This window comes from Rattus norvegicus, chromosome 15 (assembly GCF_021556685.1).
Source record: "Rattus norvegicus strain SHRSP/BbbUtx chromosome 15, alternate assembly SHRSP_T2T, whole genome shotgun sequence".
NCBI classification, from domain to species: Eukaryota; Metazoa; Chordata; class Mammalia; order Rodentia; family Muridae; genus Rattus; species Rattus norvegicus.
This window is the reverse complement of record NC_141548.1, coordinates 56,171,670-56,195,440: the sequence shown is the minus strand read 5'-3', so window position 1 is coordinate 56,195,440 and position 23,771 is coordinate 56,171,670. Positions and strand designations below refer to the sequence as shown.

Genomic DNA, 23,771 nt, shown 5'->3' with positions numbered 1-23,771 from the left:
AGACAAGACCCTGGGCAGGACATGCCTTTCACAGGCAAACCTTCAGTCTCCTGCTTCTCTCAACCAACACCATCTTCCCATAATCAACCCAAATTTTGAATCCATCTGAGGGTTAATCCACGGATTCAGTGAAAACCCTCAAGATCTAATCCTTTATGAAGAGTGTGTCATAGACCTACCCAGGGCTTTGTCCTGTCCAATCCAGTTGACAGGAAAGAGCACCACATGCAGGTGTACGTGACCATGAGAGTTGGCTCTAGAGGTTTAAATCCCGCTGTGTGGAGCTGACTCTCCCACACACACCTTTCTACATGACTTCCCTACAACCCCAGACTCCAGGTCAGTCTACCAAATTATCTACTTGACATTTCCCAGTAACTCTCAATTTAATACGCCTAAATCAGACTCTGAGACACACCCCAAATCTGCTCCTCCCCTACCTTCCCTATCCCAGGAAGAATATTTCTGAGCCTAAGATATAGGAGCCATGTGTAACCCTGTGCTCTTTCCTGGATCTCCATCTTTTATCCCTCTGCAAGGTTAGAACCAGCGCATTCCTCTAAGCTACTGTCTTCTTCCTCTTGGATACAGACATCACAGTAGAAAGCAGTCTTTCTCCTTCTGCCTTACCCATCCACAATCTCAGGCATTCAAAGAGACCCTTTACAAACCTAAACTGACATCTCATTCCCCCAGTCAAACCCCAGTGGCTTCACTCCTTACCATGTCCTTAAAGCTTGACGTGGTCCTGACCCTGAAGATCTCTCATTTATCTTTTCTCAGCCACAACAACACAAGAAGCTCTTGGACTCTTGTTTTCACCACCCTAAAGGCTGTGGCTCACCTCTAGCCTAAAGCGCTCCTCTCCAAGTGAATGTAGCCTGGCCCTCTCTTGTTATGCATGCCTTAGTCCGTGAATTACTTAAGGAAGTGTCTCCTACTTAAAGGCAAGTCCCCGATCTCTCCCTACTATGTCACTCTGTTCAATTTTCCTCACAGAAAACTCACTTCCTGATTCTTTCCAGTTCCTTCCAATGAGTCTTCTGCCCTACTATAAACTCAATGGTTTTATCTGTGCTTTGCCACATCATATCCCTGTGTCTTTGGTTGCATGTAAGATATCAATACATGCTTATGGAGCAGATGAACATAACCAATAAATTGGAAATAAAGTCAAGAGATGAAAGCCTTCTTTGGTAAATGTAGTTGTCCAATTACTGGGACAGTAGAAGTGAACACATGCCTCAAAAAGATAGGAACATTTTTCTCGCCAATGTTGATATTAAGATATGCATTCAAATACACCAAAAGAAACTACATGTGAAAATCGTTCTAAGAATTCTTTCTATTTCTGTGACTTATTTGGAGGTCCTGTGTTAATGCAGACGAAGCAGACCACAGGACAAGACACCCATGATAACTGCCAGAGCTTACTGCCCCTAAGAGTTCCACCTTCCTTCTTACTCAAATCCCACCTTGTGTTTCAATTTCTCTTTGCCATGCATCTTTTCTTGCTTGGTAACTTTGGATTTAATTTACAAAAGGACATGATTACTAGATTCCTATAAAATGCCCTATATTAGTCAGGGTTCTTTAGAGTCACAGAACCTATGGAATGTCTCTCTATATTGAGTGGAATTATTATGATGACTAACAGTCTATAGTCAACTCCCCAACAATGGTCCACTGTGAATGGGAAATCCAAGAATCCAGTAGTTGCTCAGTTCCACGAGGCTGGTTGTCTTCAGTTGGTCTCTGTAGAAGTGGATTCCAACAGATATTTGCTGGCAAGTAAATGTGAGCAGGTGAAGAATCTTTTTCCTTCTTCCAATGTCCGTAAGTAGGTCTCCAACAGAAGGTATGGCTCAGATTAAGGGTGTGTACCACCATGCCTAGATCTGGGACTTACTTTGTCCCAGGCTGACCTTGAACTCAGAGATCTCCTTGCCTCAGTCTTCTGGGATTAAAGGCGTGTGCTACCTTGCCTGGACCTAAGCTTTTCATAGCCACTATGCCTCAAGATCTCCATGCCAAGTTCCAGGTCAGAAACTTGTGTCTTCCAGCCTCAAGATCTGGATCACGGGTGTGCCCCCCAATTCTGGATTGTAGTTCATTCCAGATCTAGTCAAGTTGACAACCAGGAATAGCCTTTACCTGCCCCAAACACAGAACCCCAGAAAAAAAAATTCCCAACACTCAACGCCCCATGAACACTTCTTTGGCTCCACAGATGATGACCGCCATCCTGTTACTCTCAAATACTTTGCAATGAATGATCACACCTACATCAGATCCAAAGGTTTGTTTTGCCTTCTTTTTCAAACATACACATTGTATCTGTCTTAGTTACTGTTCTCCTGCTGTGAAGATACACTCTAACCAAGTCAACTTTTATCAAAGAAAGCATTTAACTGAAGGCTTGTTTACAGTTCTAGAGTGTTAGTCCATGATCATTGACTGGAAACAGACAGGCATGGTGCTAGAGCAATAGCTGAGAGCTTTACATTCTGATCCAAAGACAGTGGGCAGAAAGACAGATTGGGCCTGCTATGAGGTTTTGAAACCTCAAAACCCACACTCAGTGACACACCTCCTCCTAATCTTTCCCAAATTGTTCACGGAGCATTCAAAGATATGAGTCTAATGGGGCTATTCTCATTCAGATAATCATAATTTTATAATGAACATATTCTATAATTTATCTTATTCTCTTTCCTTTTTCATTTTGTATTGGTTATTTTATTTCTTACATTTCAAATGTTATCTCCCTTCCTAGTTTCACTTCCACAAACCCCTATCCCCTGCCCTTCCCCAATTCCTTTATGAGGCTGTTCCCCCACCTGCCCACCCACTCCTGCCTCAGTGCCCTAGTATTTCCCTACTCTGGGTCATCGAGCACCCACAGGACCAAGGGGCTCCCCTCCTAGTGATGCCTGATAAGGCAATCCTCTGCTAGTATCTGGCTGGAGCCATGGGCACCCCCTATGTACTCTTTGGTTGGTGGTTTAGAACCTGGGAGTTTTGGGAGAACTGGTTAGTTGATACTGTCGTTCTTCCTATGGGGTTGCAATCCCCTTCAGCTCCTTCATTCTCTTTCAACAGTGTAACTTAAAGATTATTTTATAATCATCTTAACTTCCTTTTTTAGATTGTATATATATTTATTATTGCATGGATATTTCATGTGCATGTAAGTCTGTTTACCGTGTGTATGCCTGGTCCCTGTGGAGGTCAGAAGAAGGCCTCAGATCCCTGGAACATAAGTTACAGGCAGTTGTGGTCCACTGTATGGAAGCTGGGAACTGAACCCCAGCTCTCTGAAAGACTGCCCTTATACACTGAGACATTTCTCCAGCTCCTCACCTTAATTTCTTATCACTTTCTATAGTGTACATGAACTTCGGTTCTGTATGGTGAACTCTGTTGTTCACCATAGTCTTGTGACTTCTCTTGACTTGTTTGTTTCTCAGACAAGTAAAGATAAGTAAAGAATGGCTCGGGTCTTTCTTGAGTCCATATTTCAGAATGACCCCATTATTCCCTGGAGGATAGAACTATGTAAGTAAGTGACACTTTATTCCCTTAATTCTCTGTACGCTGTACTTGCTTATATAGTGGGGGATGGGGGAGATGATTACGTGAGTGAAGTACGTGAAGCCTGAACAGTTTCAAACGATAACATTACCCAACTGTTTGTTGTTTTGTTGCATTTTGAGCAGGGTCGTACCAAGTCTGTGTCTAGATTGATGCCGAACTTCTGACACTTCTTCCTCGGCCTCCCTAGGACTGGGATGATAGGTGTGTGCACCATGACCAACTCACAGTGTTTTCTATAGACAGATACAAGTTTGAAGTTAAGACAGGTCAGCCTTACTCACAAGCATTCTGTACGGAGACATGACCAGAGATCACCAAGCAAACACAGACTTCCTCTCTAGGGGTTTCTCAGGGTTTTCCATTGCTCACTTCACAGAAATGGCCAGTAAGTGCTGGCTTTGCTCAGTTAGGTTAGAACTGAACAGATACAGAGTGCATCAGCACACCTAAAATCACAGGCAAGCAGTGGCAGAGTGACACTCATGAGAGAGGAGTGGTCTCTGAAACAGAAGGCAGGGCTAGAGAAAAAATGATGCCTGTGCATACTATATGAAAGAAATCTGAATAGAATCACCAAATATCTGGAGAGAAAAAGCCCCAAGTAGACATCTCTCGCCAGCAAGTGAAACCTCCAGCACCAGGTATGGGTGACAGCCATGGGTGACGACCAAAGAAGCCCCATCGAAACCTTCAAACAACCCAAGTAAGTGCCACGGCTAAGGGAGGCTCTCCACAGACTGAGAGTAAGGCCTGTTGCCGAAGACAGCACTTATATAACTCACTGGACACAGAGAAGTCCAGCTGGTGCCTGACTAGAGCCTCCATCCTGACTGACTAGAGTTCATAGTAAGAAAGGTAAACAACGACCTAGTTAAAAACTGTGATCTACAACAATGACCTCCACACTCCATGAGATCGAACTCATGCCCAACTCTGCTTCGTTGGTCAAGAACATGATCTTAGTCGACCAATGACCAGTCCAACTTAAGGCCTATGCTATGAGAGAAAACCCGCACCTGACACTGCCTGGATAGCCAAGAACCAGAGGTAAGGACCTAGAATAGAGCCAAACATGACTGGGGGAAAATCCAATAAGATGATTTCGAATTATATTTTGCTGTGATCACAGATTGGAGCCTAGCATAATTGCCATCAGAGAGGCTTCATCCAGCAACTATGAGCAGACACAGAGACCTACAGTCAAACATTAGGTAGAACTCAGAGAACCCTTCAGAAGAGGGAGAGGAAGGGCTGTAGGAGCCAGAGAGATTGAGGACACCATAAGAACACGGCCCACAGAATCAACTAAGAAGAGCTCAAAGGGGCTCACAGAAACCGAAGCAACAGCTAGAGAGCCTGTATGGTCTGAGCTAGGTCCTCTACATACATGCTATAGTTGTGTATCTTTGTGGTTTTGTGGGTCTCTGCCAAGGACCAACCTCAGCTTAGAGAGAGGTTCTGAGGAAGGGGTGTCTGGGAACAGGGAAAACAAATTACCTGAAGTCTAATCGTGAGTCCAAGCCTATGTTCTGCTCAAGACAGCTTTCCAGTGTGTTTTCTCTCTGTTTTATCTAGAGATCTCCAGACAGTTCTCTCTGTCTCTCTCTCTCTGTCTCTCTCCTTTCTTCCCTCCCTCGTTCTCTCCCTCTCTCTATCTCTTCCTCTCTCTCTCTCTCTCTCTCTCTCTCTCTCTATCTACCTATCTCTCTCTCTCTCTGTCTCTCTCTCTCTAAGTTCTGATTGTGACAGTTCTCCAAGCAGCTCTCTTGTTATTCTAAAAAGTTCTCTGGCTAGTTCATCTCTTGGAGATCATACACCCCGTCTTTATTGCACCCCGTCTTTATTGTACATATCCAATCCAGTTATTCCAGTTATTTACTTTGGGTTTCCTTTTGATTATCCTATGAATCAGCATCCAGTAACCCCAGTCCCTTAATTCTTAGGAGACAGCAAACACACATTTTCTTTTAACACTGCAAAAGAATTCAGAGATCTGCCTGCCTCTGTTACACAAGGCCAATAAACTAGCTGGGTGGGACCCAGTCCTGATGTTACCATTTCTACCACACTTGGGCCTAACCTTGCTGTGTCCCAGGCTGACCTTGAACTCAGGAATCTGCCTGCCTTTGTAAACATAAACAAATACGTATGTGGGTGGGATCTCCTGCGATCACCACTCCCTAAATCTCTTCATTCCCTCCCTTAGTAACCTTCACAGGACCCAGTACTGACTCACAGCACCGCCACTTTTGTTCCTTTAGCTTCATGAAGCCCCTCATATGAATTTTATATTACATCCTTTTTTTTTTGAAAAATTAAATATTTTTGAACCCATACTTTTTAGAGCTCTTTCCCACAGCCTTAAGGGCTCTCCTGATGATCAACCACGCCTAAAGGACTCATGCTGTCTCTGATTATCATGGTGTCATCAATGTTAACAAGGAGGAATTTCTTTGACTGAGGAGTGCAAAACATGTATAATATTATACAAACAAGCTTTAAACCCACAGCAGCCACTGATACTGGTGGAGGCCCACACCTGCTGGCCCTGTCCCAGTGGCAGAAACCATGTCATTCCATCCCTACCAAGGCCATGCCAGACCCAGCAGCTCTCCTAACAGTGGGAGTGGGGGTGTCTCTGGCTCTTCTGTCTGCCTGGGACTCTTTTCCTCCTACTGGGTCATCTCTTCCAGCCTCTTTAGAAGGGTGTGTGCCTAGTCTTATTGTAACCAGCTATGCAGTGTCTGATTGAGATCCCTGGGATGCCTACTCTTTTGTGAAGGAAAATGGAGGAAGAGTGGATTCTGAGGAGAGGGGAGGTGGGAAGGAAAGACTGGGAGGAATAGAGAAAGGTGAAACTGTGGTTGGGATGTAATATATGAGAGAAGAATACATGTTTTAAAAAGAATAGATGTTACCCTTTAGAAGAAATCCTATCACTGCCTAAATGCCTGCTAGCCATTTTCTTAGAATAAAGGTGTTGGGAAGCAGAAATCATAACAACAGACCTGAAGGTGAAAGATAAAGTATTTTACTTATCTTTATTTATTTTAGCTATTCTTTATTTATTTTACTATCTACCTTTAATTGAAACAGAAGTATGGCCTGGAGAAATGGCTCAGCAGTGAGCACACTTGTCACTATGGCCGAGCATGCAGATCACATTCAATTCCCAGATCACACCCATCCATAACCCCAGCCCCAGGGGATCCATCAGGTACACACGTGGTGCACATACATGCATAAATTCAAATAAATAAATCTAAAAAGACTATGCATGTATTCATGGAAGATGGCCGGATGTTTTAAAATATGTCCACATTACGGAGTAGCTAAATTGAGAGAACCAACACAGACATTCTTTTCTAGTCTGTTTTATACTTCTGTGATAAACACCATGATTGAGGAGTCCAATGGCTAATCTTGCTTGTCAACTCGACTACCTCTGGAACCAACTAAAACCCAAACACACCAGCGATGCATTTTCTTGATTGGATCATTTGACGTGGAAGACCCACTATACACCTGGATTATTTAAAGACGGGACTCACTCTAATTTTGAGCCATGACTTCTGGTACCAGCCTACACAAAAGAACATGGAAGTAAAAAGCTTCTCTTTTTTGCCTGTTGGCCCTTGTTCTCGATGGCAAGTTCATCTATCCTGCTGCTGAGGCAATTTCTCACTGATATCAGAACCCAGTACTTCAGGACTCCAGCATATACCAAAGACACCAATGGATTGAACAACTATTAGATCCTTGGCTTTTCCATCAGGAGATCACCACGGTTGGACTGTCTGGACCACAGCCTGTAAGAGTAGATGTACATTTTTTTCACAGAAACATATATGTTTCATTCCATAAGTTATGTTCCTCTAGAAAACCCTGACTAACACAGGAAGGAAAGAAGTTTCAGCTTACAGCCCACCATGAAAAAAAAGTCAGGGCAGGAAATCAAGGCAGGAACCTGGAAGCAGAAATTGAAGCAGGAGAGCATGGAGGAGTGCCACTTACTGGCTTGCTTCCATGGCTCACTCAGTTTTCTTTCTTATAAACCCAAAACTGCATTCCCAGGGATGGCACCACGCATTGTGAGCTAGGTCCTCCTACACTGATCATTAATTAAGAAACATCCTCACAGACTCGCCGACAGGTCAGTCTGATAGAGGAATCTTCTCAAGTGAAGATGGCTCTAGCTTGTGTTAAATTGAAGAAAAACTAACCAGCACTCATCCTCATTATATTTTGTATGCATGGTATGGTGGTATGAGCCCTGCAGACTCATATATTTTAACACTCAGTTCCCAGTGGGTAGAACTGTTTGGGAAGGATCAAGAGGTGTGGTCTTGTTGAAGTATGTTACTGAGGCTGTTAAGATTATTGTGATCCCCGGTGTTCACTCTCTGCCTTGTGGTTGCAGATGAGAATGTGAGCTCTTGGGTGTTCTTTTGTTCAGACATTTAACATTAGATGGTCTAACCCTCTGAACCATAAACTGAGTTAATAACTTATAATTTCTTTATAAGTTGCCTTGGTCATGGTGTTCAATCACAGTAATAGAAAATAACTATGACACTTGGGCATTTAACACATTAGTCATTAGTTATAGTTACAATGTTGTTGAACAAATCCCTTGAACTTATTCTTCCTGTCTAAGTGAAACTGGACATCTGCCCAATTCCTCTCCATCCTCCAGCCCCTGCCAACCACCCTCCGCCTCTCTGCTTCTGTGTGATGGTCTATTTCATATAAGAGTGAGGTATATGGTATTTATCTTGTTGAGTGGTTTACTTCGACTGGTATATACTGTACCCCTGAATTGATGCATGTTGCCAAAAATGACAAGATTTTCATCCTCTTTTAGGTTGACTAGATTCTGCTCTGTGTATGTGTGTGTGTGTGTGTGTGTATGTGTGTGTGTGTGTGTGTGTGTGTGTACTGTATTTTTAAAATTTAGTCATCTATTAATGGAGATTTAAATTGATTCCAAATCTTGACTACACTGAATAGCCATGATAAAAAGGAGTGCAGATGTCTCCGGCATGATGATTTCACTTCTTTTGGATATTTACCCATAAATAAGACATCTGCCTCATTTGGTTGTTCTGTTTACAACGTTGGCTGACCCTCCATAGTGTTCCCATGACAGCAGTGCTGTTTCATTACCACCAAGAGCATACAAGGTCCACATCCTCACAAAGAAAATTCATTATGACCCATTTCCTGTTGTTTTACTAGACACACCCTCTGGTAGGCAAATGTGGTTAAAAGTGAGTAAATCTTCAAATGTAGCATGTGATCAAATTTGGAGACATTTCCCTATACCCTCTTCAGTTTCTCTCAAGGTCTACTTCCCTTCAGACAGTGACTTCAACAAGGATTCACACCCCACATATGCTAACAGACTTGACTCTCATGTCGAACTGAAAACATTAAGATGACCAGTGACAAAAAGTCCGAGCGTCTGTGTAGCATCCAGGATCAAAGTAAACAGAAAATTTTCAAGGGTCAGAGCTTTACAGAAACAGGTGAACATTCTCCTATACCCAGGTCAGCAGGAAGAACATAGTGTCTTACTGCAGTAGTGCTGGGTGATGTCATAGATGCTCTGTTCGAATGGCGAGTCATAGGGATTTGCTAATAGTGCCGTAGGTTTACTGTCAGAAGCACGAGGAGCAACGATAGACAAGTAACAGGCGTGGTGGCACAATGACAAACGGCCCCGAGAATCGGAGGATAGCGGATGTTCTAAAGAACACAGAGTCGCCCAAGATCCTCAAGTGACCAACCTCCCACGGCCATGGCACATTCTCTTTCCCACTGTTTGCTCAGGGTAAACTCATGAGAGCTCAGGGGCTAATGTATCACCTTGAGAAATGAGATGGGTGGAGAGGGGACTTAACCCAAGTTTTACCCTGGTGGTCAGCAGAAGAGGACAAAAGGAGAGGCTGAGACCTAAGTCAAAGCTCCTTCCGTGTGGATTCACCTGGTCCATGCTGGTGACCTTAACAAGAAACCCTCCATTTCCTGGGGACTGCAACCTTAAGAACTTTCCTATCAGATTTATTTTAAAATGCAAAATTTTAATGCAAGATGGGATTTGTAGCTCCTGCCTAGAAATTCAGCACCTGGGAGGCTAAGCAGGAGGATCTTAAATTACAGGATAATTTGCTCTATTAGATGAGCTCTGGGTCGGTGTGGGCCACATACACCGTGAGACCTTGTCTCAAGCAGCAATGATAAAAGCGAGATCAAGAACTGAAGCACTCACTGAGCATGGTGGCACGTGCTTGTCAGCCCAGCTACTCAAGAGGCTGATAATTCTAAGCAGATGAACAGTCTGGGCAATGTGTCAAGATTCTGTCCCAGAATAAAATTTAAAGGGGCTTTGGTGTAGCTCAGGATTCATTCTCCACTTCCCCACAAGGAAAGAGTTTCATTTATATGCCTCATACTTTTCAGCTACTTTAACATACTACATAATCATAAAGTACATGTGAAAATAACAAATAATTATTTTTGCTTTTCAATGAACAAGGGGTCCTGTAACCATACCGTAGAATAGAGCTGAGCCATAATTAGAAATGAATACCATCACGAATGAGCCAAGGAACAGGAGACCACTGCAGGAGTGGGAGACCACGGCGTGAGTAATGTTCCATTTTTAAATGTTCTACATGGAAAACAATAGTATAGTCAACAGCCTCCAACAGCCTCCAAAAGTCAAGAGACGGAGGCAGGAGGAGAGTCCTAAGTCTGAGGCCAGCCTGAGCTATGTACTGTGTAGCAAGACTCGTAACAAGTCTCAAAAACAAGCAAACCAAAACCACCCAACACGAAACAAGAAATATACCTGGACATAATCAGAAACTTAATAAGACATTGACGAATATCTATACCCTAGAAACATTTGAGTTGATACTCGTACTTGAAAGACAGTCTAGATTTTCATAAATGAGAGAAATAAATGAGGAGCCATGTTGGAAAATGTTTGGCGTATCATCAAAGTTAACACAAACCTATCATTCAGTCTGGGAATTCTTTTTATTTTAAAGATTTATTTATTTATTTTATATATGTGAGGACACTGTTGCTGTCTTCAGACACACCAGAAGAGGGCATCAGATCTCATTACAGATGGTTGTGAGCCACCATGTGGTTGCTGGGAATTGAACTCAGGACCTCTGGAAGAGGAGCCAGTGCTCTTAACCACTGAGCCATCTCTCCAACCCTTGTTGTAGGAATTCTTATATGTACATATCTATAAGAAATGTATAGGGGAAATCTCCTTTATACTGTATAGTTATGTCACTTGTCAAAAAAAACCTATGGCCTTTAGGAAAGGATAGAATAGAAGGGACACGTGGTAGGCAGAAAGGATTCTGGGATACAGCCAAACACAGAGCCTGGAAACATGGAGGTCAGAAGCATGGGAGCCGAGTAGAGGTAACAAGCCACATGGCAGAACTTAGATAGAAGGGACATTAAGTTATGATCTACTTGGGGAACAACCAAAGCTTATGACGTAGGTGTTTGTAGATAAATTTTGAGTCTCAGAGTTGTTATTCTGAGAGTGGGGCCGGGAAGAAAAACGAAATGAGAAGGGATGTTCAACAGAACTCTCACTTGAGTATAAGAGCAGCATTTACTCATCACAGACAAAAGAGGAAACACTCCAAATGTGTACCAACCGATGAATCCATAAACAAAGAGTTCTGTAACCACACCGTAAAATAGAGCTTAGCCATAATTAGAAATTAATTCCCTCATGAATGAGCCAAGGAACAGAAGTCTGTCACAAAAGACATTTCCCGTTCATAAGTATTTACATAAGGAACCCTGACAATGCTCTTATATCAGTCAGGGGCAGAGCAGACAGCAGTCCTTTGTTCTTCCTAACTTGGTGGCCCAGGTTGTTTTATGCCTAAAACACCTTAAAAAAAATCCAAACCAAACCAAATCGAATCCAGGCAAATCCAAGGAGAAAGAGACTTGCATTGCACTCTGCTACACCACAAAGTGCGTGCGGGTTTCCCACAAACCTCTCCAACCCAAGGCAAGGACAGGCCGAACACACACAGAGCCCCCCTACCCGCATGCAGTGCAGCATGAGAAGAGGAAGACAGAGATCTGCAGACCTGCATGCCTCCCATAGACCTGCCCTCCAGCACAAGGCACAGGCCAGCTGTCGACATCCGCTTGCCACCACACCATGCAACACAAAGGATGTCACGCCAGCCCGTGGGCAGCCTGCAGCAGGAGCTACCACAGTGTGTGAGCATGTGGTGGTCAGATGAGAGAGAAAGAGGCAGAACTCATTGAGCATCATGAAGCGAGATGAAACTGGAGACTCGAGGCGGGAGAGGAGCAGCCTGTTCTGAGTGGCCATCCCTGCCACCTGGGGCCACGGTGAAGTCCTAGCACAAGCTGCTCCACCGAGGGCCATGTCTGGGTCAGTGGCCATACAACAGCAGGTTTCGGTGTCAATGCCCAGGGCTCATATTACCACTAGAGAACATGGGGACAGCCTGTTCAATGCAGCTGCAGTAGACCACTGGGTGTCCGGGGGCTCTGCAGAACTGGTCCTGCCCCTCACTTGCTGCAGCACTCTGGAAGGTTGGCCCATCTCTCACCTGTGGCAGCACTTGGGTCCTGTACCTCATCCAGGCAGCACAGTGGAGCTGGCCCTGATGGTGAGGTGTGGGTGAGCCAGCCCTGGGGTCATGAGAATGGCTAAGCTGGCCCTGTCCCTTAATGCTGCAACACTCAAGAGAGCAGAGCAGCCCAGTAGGGCTGGCCCTAGTCAATGGGACACAGATGAACCTGCCTGAGGGCAGGAGAGCAGAATCGCTGACCCTGACTCCTGTCAATGATGGCATTGAGTGGCCTCACTAGAGCAGTGCTGGAGAACTTGCTCTGGTGGTGTGGATAAGGGAGAGCCAATGCGCTGAGCAGATCAGCTGCCACCTAGGCCCAGATCCAGGGCTCTGAGTTGGTGCATCCCAAGATCTACATCACCTGCATGGAGCTGGGACTTGTGAAAGGGCCAGTCCAAAGCTGCAGGATCTCTATGACAGAGCAGCAATGACCCAGAGGAATCCTGGTGAGGATCCAATATTGATGGGGTCACAGAAGCCAGAGATCTTGAACTAGACCCATTGCAATGAACATTTGCAAGTGAAGATATGTGGATAGAGAGATACACAGTGAAACACGCTGTGGCATTCTACAGCTTTCCACGACGAGATGTCTTCTATGCCCTTTTTTTTGTTGTTGTTGTTTGTTTGGTTGGTTTGGTTTTGGTTGTTAGTGGTAGTGGTAGTGGTGGTGGTGGTGATGGTGAAGGTGTGTGTGTGTGTGTGTGTGTGTGTGTGTGTGTGTGTGTTAATTGCGGGGAGGGGGACATTAGCAGCTCTTAGAATGGAGGAGAGAGAAAAGAAGCTGACTAAAAGGTAACATTTACTTCTGAGGTGAAAAAGTGTTGAAAAGCAACAATGGTAGTGACACCCATTAAAGCCCATTGACTGTACCAGGAAGAGGAGTCAAATGGTGTCTGAACTTTATACTGGTCTCAGCAATGATATTTTTGTATTGAAACAGGAAAAAATGTCCCTCTTCCTTCAAGAAGACCTAAGGAAGACTAGAGAGAACTGGTGGATCAAAAAGGGTCAGAGGAGCACCAACAAGAAGGCAGCAGATGTCCTGGCGGGAGAGGGCAGGAAAGAGAAGTAGAGTGTATGAGGGGGAGTGTGAATGTGTGTGCCTAAAACAGCATACAGAAGGAGGGGAGGAGGAAATGCACACAGGTAAAACAGCAAACAGAAGGAGGAGAAGTGAAAGTGGGATCAGCACAGCAGCACTGTCTGGAGAGGAAAAGGATTCGAAGAAGACATCATCAATAGATAGCTGTCACAGACCCTGTCCCTCAAGCACCCCTACATGCTCACACATGTACCCCATCTTTCAAACCGCAACTATAGGAATGAGTCTCTGACCTGGTTAATAGGGAGGAAACAAGGCCCCAATGCTAAGCACTGTGGTACATTTGGCTAGGTGCCTATCTTTTAGAAGTACATACAGAAAGACTTAAAAACAGCAGAATTTCTCTCATTGCTTTCAAATAGTGCCGAGAGGGGAGACATTGTTAACCACATTGTAACTGCCAGCGTTGGTAGAAGACAAAGCTATTTGTTACACCATCCTTTCTACTTTTAAGTGGAATTTTTTCCCACTTAATTTTAATTAAATGATTAATTTTCTTTTTTTTATTCATTTATTATATATGAGTACACTGTAGCTGTCTTCAGATACACCGGAAGAGGACATCGGATCTCTTTACAGATGGTTGTGAGCCACCATGTGGTTGCTGGGAATTGAACTCAGGACCTCTGGAAGAGTAGTCGGGTGCTCTTAATTGCTGAGCCATCTCTCCAGCCCGATTTAATCTTCTTATAAGTAAACATTTTTAGCAAGACTCTCAACATCTACACATATTACCTATGACCTCTCTGACCTCCCTATGCTACCTGGAACACACTTGTCCTCCATCGCTTCAGCATCTGGGTCTTTAAGCAAGTGGACCTATCACCTTTCAGTCACCCAGGGCTGTCCCATTTCCCACTCACTTTTTCTATATAGCAGTTTTCTTCTGAAGTCATCCTTAGACACTTAGACAGTATTTAGACACACGCCTTGGAGGTTACTGTGCACTTTTCTCTTAATAAAAATAAAGCCAAAAGATCCAATCGAGAGAGAGAGAGAGAGGGAGAGAGAGATTGTTTCCAGTCTAAGTGCTGGGCCAGTCAGGTTCTTTTAAATGGTTTCATGTTCTGCTGGGTTATGGTGTTACCCAGATGCCACATGACAAAACCATCAAATCTGAAACCTCCTTCCCCCCTAAGAAGTGGTTTTTCTTTTCAGTTCATACTTCATGTTCTGGTAAACAGAGCATCCACTCAATATAGGAATATCATCATTCTCATCATTCACGGATGAGAAAACTGAGGGGGGAGGAGCCAATGAGCGCACAGCCATTCCATGGCTCTTTGGAGAATTATAGCCTGAAAGCATGTGCTTCAGAGCCTCCATTCTCAACCCCTAGGCTACCTCAGTGTATGGGGTAAAGCCTAGGGCAGAGGGCGCACACTTGCGACAGACAGACAGACAGACAGACACACACACACACACACACACACACACACACACACACACACATCCCAGTCAGGCGATTTTATGACCAAGATAAGACATTTACAAGCTCTGTGACCTTGACCAAGGCACAGACTCTCTCTGTGCTTCATTTTCACTTCCAGTCTGCTGTGAGAACTGACTGAATTGTAGCGTGCGTGCTTCTGTCCGGCACACAGCGTTCTCTAAAAGTTAGCCTTGCTATCATCGCCGCCACTGTTGCCGAGCAGGTCCCTATTCACCACAGGACAGATGGTTAGGGAGCCCTTGATCTATCCCACATCCTCTAAGTCTCCCTTCAGTTCCTCTTAACTAACGTGTACAAACCAGCCAGAAATCTTTTTGGGGGCATGATGGGAAGATGTAATGGGATGACAGGCACCTGTGTGGCTCAGGTTTATTCCAGAATAAACGGTTCTTTAAGAAGAACTGCTTAGCTGTTAACAGGCACACAACCAACCATGCCGGTCTCTCTACAATTAGACTTAGGAATCTATTTTTAGTGACAAGGGAAACTATTCAAATTTGTCTCTTATGTTCTGTATGTGCATTCAGATGAACCAAGGCATGGGCCTGTAGGCCTCTGAGGCTCTTTAACACTTAGCTTCCTACCATCAGAAAATCTTCTTTCTACTTGAACATTTGCCCATGGCTCCCACAGACTCTTGCCTGTGTAAAAACAAGTAAACAAACAAAAACAAGGAGGCTGGAGAAATGGTTCAGTAGTTAAGAGCCTGTGTTGTTCTGGCAGAGGACGTGAGTTCAAGTCCCAGCACCCACCTGGTGACTCACTACCATCTGTAGTTGGAGGAGTTGAGGCCTCCTTGGGCACCAGACACACACATGGTATACAGACATACATGCAGACAAAACACAAATACATAAAATAAAATAAAATAAATCTAATTTTAAAATCAAGCAAGAATACAGAATGAAACTACTAGTGTCTAGGCCTCAGGTTCCATGACCATCAGCGTTCCTTTTACCCCTTCCCAGACTCTATACAGACCCTGAAGAAGTGAATGAGAAGACACGGTTCCTATTATCTAATAATAAAGGGCTGTCAGGAGCAGGGTCAGGTGGCAAGGCAGCAAAGAGGAACTGAGAGCTGTGGGGATGGAGAAACAGACGTGCTTTGACCCTTGCCACACGGAGTTTCGAAAACACCAACTTGCACGGAGCTTCTGCTGGCTACTGAAGACAGGAGCTGCGGCCACAGCACCAGTCACTTTCTTGTAAAGGCCACACAGAAGGCTTTTCCAGGATACCTCCCTCCCTTCCGTTCATTATTCTTTCTAACTCCCCAGGGAATGGAACCCGTGTTCTCTCCTCTCACCAGGAGGACTGAGGATCAAGGAGGTGCCATGACGATTATTTGGATTTGAGGCTTGTCTAAGAAACCCCAAGTTTGCTAACTGGGTCCCAGTCCTTTGCTCTCTCGAACCACAACTTCAACGGAAGGATCTGCCATTTGGCACTGTAGCTCGTGATAGGGGCGTCTCCCGAGTACACGTTCTTCGGTTTGGGTGTTGTTTGTTTGTTTGTTTTGTGTTCTTTTGAACCTAAGTTCTCATTTAGAGTAATATCCCTTCTCAAGCATTCTCAGTTCCCTGGGGAATTCACTGTAATCCCTCACCGGCTCAGGGAATTGCTTCAATTTAAGGTCAGCAAGTAGCTGGACTTCACGTGGAGAGTGCTTACTTACATTGGCAAAATGTTTTCTGCCACCTTGACAAGTCCAGAGCAGTTGAATGTGAGGATGGGGTTCTCACGGTTCATGTAAGAGTCTTTGGGGAATTGAGAAGAGCCCGGGGACCACCTTGGTTCAGGCTTTTTAATGCCCCATTGACGCCTGGCTAACAGTGTCCCTCCCCTGGCCCCTTTCCTCCCTCAGATAGCACTCCTTTCGTAATGTCACCCCGCAAAAAGCCCTCTTCTCTCCCGAGAAACAATTTTTTACGCTCCCAAGTAGCCACTGTCCTGACCACCTCCAGAAACACTGGTCACCCTGTCACCTCTCTTTAGCCCAAGGTTCCTCATTTGCACTGTGCTTTGCTTCTTGCCCTCAGGCTAATAAAGCTCACCAGCACAAGCGCTGCTCCAGGACGCCTTCAGGGGTCACTGCGTCGCGGAACCTTGAGGACATGCAGCTAGGACCGGGATGCAGCCAGGACGCTGCCGGGACGCCAGTTATCTTTGCTTCCCTCCGCCCGCAACACTCGTGATCTGAAAAGCTCCAGGAAAGCTGCCCGCGGAAACACGGAAACACGGAGACGCGCTACCGAGTGGGCGCCTTAGACCCACGCCTCACGGACACACTCTGCCCTTGGACGCACAGTCCCAACGCCCCTAGGTGTAATAAACACAAAAAACAAACTTGGCACAAATGAGCTCCACGCCCCCAACTCCCAAGCTGCGGCTTCCCCACTATTCGGATGGGTCAGAGCTGAAGTCAGAGAATCTCGCGTGGACCGCGGCTTACCTACGTCTCCTGGCCGTTTTATCCACCTAATAGCCACCTTGCCTCGTGGTAGTGACAGGTCCGGATCACTTCTTCGGTGTGCCAACTCTGAACTTCTGATGGTGCCGAGAGGAGCTGCCAACGAATACAGAAAGTTTTCACCAATAGAAACCGAACTCCTCTTGGCTCAGCTAAACCTGCAACCGCCCTCAGACCCTCTAGGTGGCGCAGGCTGCTCTTTGGGGAAGACTGGGACCCTTAATCCTGCACACAGCTCCAGCGTCCTAAGCATCTGGGCAGCAATTGGGAAATGGGTCCCTGCTTCGCCTACAAAGCTCCCTTCTCCTCAAAACCTACCTCATCACTTTTGGCAGTCCCTTGGTTTTGTTCATTGTCATGTCCAGGTCACGGAGCAAATGCAATATTTTGGATTACTTGTCTAAAGTCTCTGAAACACTCTTCAGTCCCTGGTACGTCCTGGTTTGGAGTGGTTTAAACTTAACTAGCTGTTGGCTCTTCAGAGGAAGTTAGAAATCAATAAAAACAAAGTCAGCTGAATAGTTGCTGTCCATCACTGTCTCCCCTCCCCTCCTGGCCAGCTTACTTGGGGGGGGGGGCGGTGGGGGTTGCACTGGGTTAGACCTGGAAAGACCCGGAGTCAATTGATCACCCGCTGGGAAAACCTTACCTTAAAAAGTCAGAAAGAGGAGCAAGTATGGAGGCAGAAGGATTGCAACTTTGATGCCTTTAAATTTTTTTTTTTCAGAGCTGGGGACCGAACCCAGGGCCTTGCGCTTGCTAGGCAAGCGCTCTACCACTGAGCTAAATCCCCAACCCGATTTTTGCTTTAAATTTTTTTTTTATTTTTTTTTTTCAGGCAACTTTGATGCCAACCTGAGCTACATGACAAGACTATTTCAAGAAACGTCAATAAACAAACTGTGTGAGTTAATGCTAATATTGTCGCTTGGCTGCTGTGCCTGCTCCTGCTTTGTTTGTTTGTTTGTTTTGTTGTTGTTCTTGTTGTTTAAGTATCTTTGAAGTCATCCCTGAAGGAAAAAAAATCATTGCTCCTGTTTCAAAGATAAGGGATCTGTTGCTTACAGTGTTGTATCACTAACTCACCTGAGGTCCCATAGCTAGATGGCAGTCAGACTTCTAAGGTAGGTGTAACTGGCGGGAGAGCTTATATCCCATTTCTGTGAAGCATCAAATAAGCAGACAATTGTGAAAAGGGGACTGCGTGAGAAACAGGAAAGAATCTTACAGTGGATGTCCGGCCAAGCCAATTAAGGTTTGACTCTGACACGTCCTCTGCAGGCTTTGCTTGTTTGCTTGTTTGCTTGTTTGCTTGTTTGCTTGTTTGCTTGTTTGCTTGTTTGCTTGTTTGTTTTTAAGCTTGCTCCCCGATGGCTGGGGATGTTTTGGGAGACTCTGGAATCTTTAGGAGTAGAACTGAGCTGGTGAAAGAAGGTCACTAAAAGTGAGACTTTCGCGTTTATGGCCTAGCCCCTATCCCTCAGCTGGCTGCTTCCTGCTCTGCTCCTACACCTTTATCTCCAGCACCCACTGCAGCAGATGGAGTGACGCCTGCCATTCTGACCTCCCCTCCCCCGACTGAAACCCGTCTAAAGCTATGGCTCTTTCTGCCCTGAGTTCAATCTGCCAGGTACTGGATCACAGAGACACTGCTAATCAAGGAGTAAAAGCGAATGTTCTGGAAGATGGGGGTGACACTCGGTAGTAGAGATGTGTGTCCTGAGTTCAGTCTTCAGCACTGGGAGAACACAGCAGCCAGATGGTAGACTAAATGATGTCCTAGTTAAGAAAAAAGATCCTGGGGCTGGAGAGATGGCTCAGCGGTTAAGAGCACCCGTCTGTTCTTCCAGAGGTCATGAGTTCAATTCCCAGCAACCACATGGTGGCTCACAACCATCTGTAATGAGATATGATGCCCTCTTCTGGTGTATCTGAAGACAGCTACAGTGTACTTATATATAATAAATGAATAAATCTTTAAAAAAAAAAAGAAAAAGAAAAAAGATCCTTGGGCTGGGGGTATATAGGTCAGTGGCAGATTGCTGGAATGCATAAGGTTCTAGATCTGACCCACAGTTCCTGATAGAGACCAGGAGAAGAAAGAAAAGGAGGGGGGAGGGGGAGGGGAGGAGGAAGAAAAGGGGGAGGAGGAAGAGGAAAACAGGAAGGAGCAGGAGGAGGGGAGAAGGGGGAGGAGGAGGAGGAAGAGGAGGAAAAATTTTTTAAAATGAAGAATTTTCTCTTTGGTCACTGAATAGGAGTCACAAATAGGAGATTTGGCCAGCCTTGTTTGAAATCATCTTTACCAAGAATCGCCATAAGGCCGCTAGGAGACTGCCTCACTAAGTGTGAATATTCATATCCTAACTCGTTTGGTAAAGTGCTTGCCTTACAAGAATAAAAACCTGAGTTCAACCCCAAACCCTGTTAAAGGGGAGCGGGCTGAGCGTGGTTCCATGCACCTGTAATCCAGTGCCAGTAGGGCAGAGACAAGCAGGTCCCTGGAGCTTCCTGGCCAGCTGTCTTAGCCTACTTGACAAGTTCTAAGCCAGTGAGAGACCCTGTCTTTATAAGCAAGGTGAAAAGCAGTTGAAGAGAAATGATAGCAGACATTGTCCTGTGGTCTCTTCAGACACCAACACATGCACTCACACTCTCACATATGCACACATACACAAAGAACGAAAATATTTAATATCTAATCACAGTGGAAATCTACATTTTGAAAGAGAATCTTAAGAACTAAGAGGAAGGTTTAAGGACACATTGTTCAATTTGGAAACCATGTCCAGCCAGACCAGTGATTTTCAACCTTCCGATGGTACAACCCTGTAATGTAGTTCGTTGTGTTGTGGTGACCATACATTCATTTTTGTCATTACTTTGTAACTGTAACTTTATTAGTTGTAAATTTTAATATAAATATGTGATATACAACCTCTGTGACCCACCCTGAAAAGGGTCAGGACCCACAGGTTGAGAACCACTGCTCTAAAAGTTTGACAGGTCTCTTCTGGGATGTGAAAGGACTTACCAAGAATTAAAAACAAGGACTGGGCTTCCTGATGGTGTTTATGTGACTGGATAGCTCTTAGTCACCAATTACTACAACTGAGCATCACCCAGCGGAAACATGGGCCCGCCTGTTTTTTCCTATCGCTGGAGAAGGCCAACAGCAAGGAAGTCACAGTGCCCTCCAAGACCAAGACCGGCATACAAGACATGAATGTCAGGGACAGTCTAGCACCTCAGCCAGCCAGCCCTGGATGCACACACACACACACACACACACACACACTCTCTCTCACACACACACTCTCACACACACACACTCACACACACACTCTCACACACACTCTCACACACACACTCTCACACACACACTCTCACACACACGCACACACACACGCACACACACAGTCTCACACACACTCTCACACACACACACTCTCACACACACACTCTCACACACACACTCTCACACACACACACTCTCACACACACGCACACGCACACACACACTCTCACACACACACTCTCACACACGCACACTCACACACACGCACACACACACTCTCACACACACTCTCACACACACACACACGCACACACACTCTCACACACACTCTCTCTCACACACACACTCACACACACGCACACACACACTCTCTCACACACACACTCTCACACACACACTCTCACACACACTCTCACACACACACACACGCACACACACTCTCACACACACTCTCACACACACACTCTGACACACACTCACACACACGCACACACACACTCTCTCACACACACACTCTCACACACACTCTCACACACACACACACACGCACACACACTCTCACACACACACTCTCACACACACACACGCACACGCACACACACTCTCACACACACTCTCACACACACTCACATACACACACTCACACACACACACACACACACACACACACACACACGCACACACACACAGCTGCCTTGTGGCTAGAACATCTTCATCTTCGTTGTCACAAGGGAGTAAGAGCCTGACAGCTGCCCTGCAAAACCTCGCCAGGCTTCACAAGAAGCCATTGTGCTGTGAGCAGAGCTTTGACCCTGCAGCTGAACTCAGCTGATGGAGTCGGCAAAGGGGAAATCAGTCTGTACAAAACAGGAAGGAAGCGGAAGAGGATGGAGTCTTCTGGTACCCTCTCCACACAGGAGTCTCAGGAGGGAGGAGGACCCTGTACAGGAGACACACCAAGATGTGTGTGCAGAGGGATGCGGCTTCTCCTCCTGCCAGCCTGCCTTAAACAGCCATTACCTACAAAAGGACAGAAGAAAAATATTTAATAAACCTAATATCTAAGAAACCTAGAACAAATCCATAGAGACAGAAAGAACAGAAAGCACCAGAGGCGATGGGGACAGCCAATGGGGAGTTACTTGTTATTTAGTGAGTGTAAAATTTCTGTTTAGGATGATAAAAGTGTGAGACTAGATTGTAGTAGTGGTTGTCCAGCACTGTAAATGGAGTCAACGTGACTAAAAGGGGTTGATATAAGTGAACAGTATATACATTTTGCCATAAAGAAAACATACACGTGCATATACTTATTAAAATCCATTATCGCAATGCAGTACTCCATTGGACTAAAAGCCCAAGGAAACATGGTGTGCCTGAGAACCTGTAGGGTCTCTTTCCTTGAGTTTTAATAAATCTCTCATAATTTGCTTCCTGTTAGAGGCACCACGGCCAGGCCTCTAGGTTGTTACGCTCCCCCATCAGGGAGGAGAGTAGTCTTAACCTTTGGGGGTTTGTTTTGTTGTTTTGAGACAAGGTTTCACTGTACCAAGGAGACCTTGACCTCTTGGGCTCACCATCCTCCTGCCTGAGCCCCCTTAGTAGGGAGAACTGAAGGCACACATCACACGCCCAGCCTGTCAGTCACTGCTCTGGGCTTTTCACCTGCTGCTAAGTGACTTGGAACACAAGAGAGCATGCTCAGAGACAGCCTATCTCGAAAGGGGTTCTGTAAGAGAGGGAGACAGTCAACAAAGATAGTATAAACAGACCCCAAACACAAGCACAGTTTCAGGATATCCCCAATCCTGAGGGTCGGTTCCCAGAGATGACAGGACACGGACCGTGTAATTTTTGTCTGTCTCATGACAAAGCATCCTTCAGCCCACCCTCTCTACAGTATAGTTTATTTCTCCTCTCTGTGGGTAGGTTTAGCTAGACTAGCAGAGCCAGAAGCATTTTCTGGTCTTATTTTGTGATTAAAATGTAATGCAAATGAGGGTTCTACATGAATGCCCTGATTTTCTATTAGAACTAAAAATATTACTTAGAAAATCCAGAGCTAGACAGGACTGCAAAGGTAAATGGGGGGGAGGGGATGAGGGAGGGGGAGAGGGAGGAGGAAGCTTCTGATGGTCTCTGCTGCTCCTGGCTGCTGTTGCTGCAGTTTGACAAGAAGTTGGAGATATCCTGATGAGATGAAGATTGGACTTGCCCTAAGGAACTATGAGACTACTCAGCAGGAAGTAATATAAAGAGCCCTTCGCCTCCTTTCCTGTGTGATCTTATCTCTCTCCCATCTGCTGTTGTGTTGGGAGGGATTGGGGATGGAGAAGAGTGGTAGATAAAAGAACCCAAATAAAGTAGCTTTTTAAAAGGTGCCAACAAACTGACACAGTAAATCTATTTTTGGTTTTTTGGGGGGTTTTTTTTGTTTGGTTTTTTGTTTTTTTTGTTTTGTTTTGTTTTGTTTTTTTGATACAGGGTCTCTCTTTGTAGCTCTGGCTGACCTGAAACTCAATCTGTAGACCAGGCTAGCCTTGAACTCACAGATACCTGCCTGCCTCTGCCTCTCAAGTGCATCACCACCACCACCACCACCCCACTAGAGAATCTTTAAATAGAGGATGGCTTGGTGTACTGGCTGATTTTGTGTGTCAACTTGACACAAGCTGGAGTTATCATAGAGAAAGGAGCCTCCCTTGAAGAAATGTCTCCATGAGATACAGCTGTAAGGCATTTTCTCAATTAGTGATCAAGGGTGGGAGGGCCCTTTGTGGATGATGCCATCCCTGGGCTGGTAGTTTTGGTTTCTATAAGAGAGCAAGCTGAGCAAGTCTGGAGAAGCAAGTCATCCCTCCATGGCCTCTGCATCAGCTCCTGCTTCCTGACCTGCTTGAGTTCCAGTCCTGACTTCCTTTTGTGATGAACAGCAATGTGGAAGTGTGAGCTGACTAAACCCTTTCCTCCCCAACTTGCTTCTTGGTCATGATGCTGGTGCAGGAATAGAAACCCTGAGACCTTAGTGAATCAAGCTGAAGCCCAGTAGTGGCTGGTGAGATGAACTCAGAGAGGCTGACACTGAATCAATGTATTTTTCTGGAGGTACAGCTTCTGCTCAGATAGGGCAGCAGTGTCTGCTGGCGTCCATCTTAGTGGTGTTTTAGAATTTTGAAACTCTGTAGCGAT

General features: G+C 45.3%; 1 protein-coding gene and 1 long non-coding RNA gene across 5 annotated transcripts in view; one reads left to right on the top strand and one right to left on the bottom strand.

Moving 5' to 3' along the window:
• Rubcnl (rubicon like autophagy enhancer) overlaps positions 1–17,411 on the bottom strand; it is a 37,792-nt gene extending 20,381 nt beyond the window's left edge. Inside the window, exons 1-2 of one of the 3 annotated variants that reach the window (XM_087585394.1) lie at positions 17,267–17,411; positions 16,869–17,133 (exon numbers count right to left, since the gene is read on the bottom strand). The gene's annotated coding sequence lies outside the window, so the exon portion shown is untranslated. The remainder of the gene's footprint in view (positions 1–16,868; positions 17,134–17,266) is intronic. The other 2 variants (XR_015637941.1, NM_001447077.1) reach the window with 2 other exon arrangements.
• On the top strand, positions 1,686–18,210 carry LOC108352942 (uncharacterized). Of its 2 annotated transcripts, XR_015638946.1 has the most exons (4): positions 1,734–1,805; positions 2,231–2,299; positions 16,854–17,715; positions 18,123–18,210. It is a non-coding gene; the product is annotated as an uncharacterized LOC108352942 (long non-coding RNA). The 2 variants fall into 2 exon arrangements; XR_015638947.1 differs by lacking the exon at positions 2,231–2,299 and having other exon boundaries at positions 1,686–1,805.
• Positions 18,211–23,771: the final 5,561 nt, after the last annotated feature.